The sequence below is a fragment of the Lipotes vexillifer genome, unplaced genomic scaffold (assembly GCF_000442215.2).
Source record: "Lipotes vexillifer unplaced genomic scaffold, Lipotes_vexillifer_v1.1 scaffold828, whole genome shotgun sequence".
Taxonomy (NCBI): Eukaryota; Metazoa; Chordata; class Mammalia; order Artiodactyla; family Lipotidae; genus Lipotes; species Lipotes vexillifer.
Window position 1 is genome coordinate 81,379 of NW_006779483.1, and position 3,763 is coordinate 85,141.

Consider the following 3,763-nt stretch of genomic DNA (forward strand, 5'->3'; position numbering starts at 1 on the left):
ACTTAGGGTTACTAAAGGGGATGGGGGCGACAGGTATAAATTACGAGTGGGGGATTAAGAATATACACAGTACTATATATAAAGTAGATAACCAACAAGGACTACTGTATGGCATATATATTTATCTGAATCAATTGACTGTATACCTGAAACTAATGCAAAATTGTAGTTCAACTCTATTTTAATTTTAAAAAAGAGGGTATTGGGGATAACATTCATTTAGCTTTCTGAACCTTCTGGGCAGACTTGGTGCCTTGTCACCTCCAGCTGCCTTCTTCTCTGCTGCTTTGATGACATCCACAGTTACTGTCTATCTCATGTCATGAACAGCAAAATGAACAAGAAGGATAGTCACAGAGGTTCACAACACACATGGGCTTGCCAACAAGCATATCAACAATGGCAACATCACCAGATTTCAAGAATTTGGGGACATCCTCCAGCTTGTTTTTCCAGAATGATGATCTATCTTCTCTTTCAGCTCAGAAAACTTGTAAGCAATGTGAGCTGTGTGACAGTCCAGCACAGGTGAATATCCAATGCTGATTTGTCCTGGATGGTTCAAGATAATCACTTGAGCTGTGAAGCCAGATGTTTCCACTGGTGGGTCATTTTTGCTGTCACAAGCCACATTGCCATGACAAACATATTTGACAGACATGCTCTTGACATTGAAGCCCACATTGTCCGCTGGAAGGGCTTTACTCAAAACTTAATGGTGCATTTCAACAGGCTTTACTTCAGTTCTAACAATGACTGGAGCAAAGGTGACCACCATGCCAGGTTTGAGAACACAAGTCTCCACTCGACCCAAAGGGACAGTACCAATAACACCAATTTTGTAGACATCCTGGAGGGGCAGATGCAAGGACTTGTCAGTTGGACAAGTTGGTGGCAAGATGCAATCCAGAGCTTCAAGCAGTGTGGTTCCAGTGGTATTGGCAACTTTACAGATGATTTTCCATCCCTTGAACCATGGCATGCTAGCACTTGGCTCCAGCATGGTGCCACCATTCCAGCCAGAAATTGGCACAAATTCTACTGTGTCACAGTTGTAGCCAATTTCCTTAATGTAGGTGCTAAATTCCTTAATAATTTTCTTGTATCTCTTCTTCTGGCTGTAAGGTGACCAGTGGAATCCATTTTGTTAACTCCGACAATTAGTTCTTTCACACCCAGAGTATTAGCCAGAAGGGCATATTCTTGGAGATACCTGCTTCAAATTCACAACACCAGCAGCAACAATCAGGACAGCACAGTCAGCCTGGGATGTGCCTGTAATCATGTTTTTGACAAAGTCTCTGTGTCCTGGGGCATCAATGATGGTCACATAGTACTTGCTGTTCTCGAATCCCCACAGGGAGATGTCAATGGTGATAACATGCTCATGTTCAGCTTTCAGTCTGTCCAAGACCCAGGCATACCATAAGCAGCTTTTGGCAGGAAAGAGCTCTCTTCAGGAGACACCTCTTGTCCTGTCACTAACCTTAAACAAAGCATCTCCATATTCTACGCATCTCCAGCCCTAGCACACCTTTCAAATCTTTTGATCACATAATACCTTGCCTAATCTGTTGGCTCTTTTCATAGATCAAAGAAGTAGAAATGAAGAATAAGTAATTAACAGATGACCAAATCTCTTCCCTGGCTTTCCCTTCAGTAATCCTGTGAAAAAGCTGTGTGAACAAGATAGCATCTAAAGAAAAACCACAAGAAGTCTATAAGCCTGCAGACGAGCCTGCATACAGTGGGGGGTGGTGACCATTCTGACCCCCTATCTCAGTGATTAACTGAGATTACACCCTTTTTCCCTTTAAAAACTTTCATGGTCAAGCAGAATCTTTGGAGGTGGGTTTTGGGGGACACTGAGTCCACCATCTAACCAGATTGCTGGCATCCTGATGAAAAGCAGCTTTCCTTTCTACCAACATCTCTCTCTCGTGTATTGATTTTCGAGTGGCGAGCAGCTGGATCTGATTTGGTAACGGATTTTTTGGCACCCAATGTGGAGCTGAACTCTCATGATATTTGGGTCCTCTGGGCTTCCTGGAGTAAGGCCACCAGCCACAGCAATGCACCAGGACAGTAGTGATGAGTCAGCTGCTCGTGGCTAGCTGGCCTTTGTGGGGAAATTTCTGGGCAAGTCTCGGCAGCTGACTAAGCCAATTTTTTAGAGGACTCTCCTGGTCTCTTTCCTGCCTGACACCAGCTGCCTTTTTACTTCAGGATGATAGAAATGAAACTTGCAACTGTAAGAGCTGATGGGCTCTAGAACTGGGTAAATCTGCTGGAGCTAGCACCAGCCAATCTCTCTTTCCTGTTCTGTGGCAGCTCGCTGCCCTTTGACCTTGATGAGTGTCAGTCTTCCCTGCCATAGAGTGTCAATTCTTTAAGGGAGCAGAGAAAGTGAGATTCCAAATTGGTCTCTCCACGGGCTTGAGGAGAATTTGGGTTTGTGACCAGTCTGGTTTGTGAATTTGTGTTTCGTGTCTATCTTTTGTCTTTTGATATGGGAAAGATTTTTGTTATGAGACTATGACTAAGAGAAAGATGGTATTTTATTATAACACTGTGTGGCCACAATACTCTTTAGACTCTAAAGAAAAACTGGTTAAGATGAAACTCTTTTGAAACTCCAAAACAGATTCCTTTTCTTGTATATGCAATTAGAAAAATCTAGCTTGGAAAAATATCTCTTTAAATTCTGATCCTTAGAGAAGGGCCTTTCTGGGAGAAGTTTTTTTACCCTTCCTGTGCCTTTGAGAGGTAGATGATCTACCTGGGCTCTTAGGAGCTTATATAATCAACGTGTGATCCTTGGGACTGAAGGCTCCATCAGCCAAAGTTTAGTTCATAAGCCTTCTAAGGGTTTATCAAGAACAAATAGTAAAGCCTTTATCATCTGAGCAAGCAACGTTTATTCCTTTGTAAACTAGTAAGTTTATATTGTAATACCTGATTCACAATTGAGTTTTTAAATTTATTTTTAAATTTTTATTTTTTAAATGTATTTCTTTTTGGCTGTGATGGGTCTTCGTTGCTGCACGCTGGCTTTCTCTAGTTGCAGCAAGTGGGGACTACTCTTCATTGAGGTGCATGGGCTTCTCATGTGGTGGCTTCTCTTGTTGCAGAGCATGGGTTCTAGATGTGCAGGCTTCAGTAGTTGTGGCTCGTGGGCTGTAGAGTGCAGGCTCAGTAGTTGTGGTGCATGGGCTTAGTTGTCCTGCAGCATGTGGGATCATCCTGGACCAGGGCTCGAACCCATGTTCCCTGCACTGGCAGGTGGATTCTTAGCCACTGCACCACAAGGGAAGTCCCATAACTGAGGTTTTTCAAGTGAACCTATGAGAGCTCTAGATTTGTCTGTTTATATGTCTGTGAACACATTATACATATGAAATATCTCTACCTCTGGAAAATATTATGAAAATTGAATCTATAAAGAGCTCTAGGGCTTCCCTGGTGGCGCAGTGGTTGAGAGTCCGCCTGCCGATGCAGGGAACACGGGTTCGTGCTCCGGTCTGGGAAGATCCCACATGCCGTGGAGTGGGTGGGCCCGTGAGCCACGGCTGCTGAGCCTGCGCGTCCGGAGCCTGTGCTCTGCAATGGGAGAGGCCACAACAGTGAGAGGCCCATGTAACACACACACACACACACACACACACAAAGCTCTACTTAACTGACTTAAAGCAAGCATTTACAAATTAAACATAAAAGTAGCTAGACAAAATGGCTTTCAGGTTCACGTGAACTGGGAATTATT

At 43.7% G+C, this 3,763-nt stretch overlaps 1 pseudogene; it reads right to left on the reverse strand.

The window, feature by feature from the left end:
- Positions 1-215: 215 nt before the first annotated feature.
- LOC103084586 (elongation factor 1-alpha 1 pseudogene) lies at positions 216-1,433 on the reverse strand (annotated as a pseudogene).
- Positions 1,434-3,763: the final 2,330 nt, after the last annotated feature.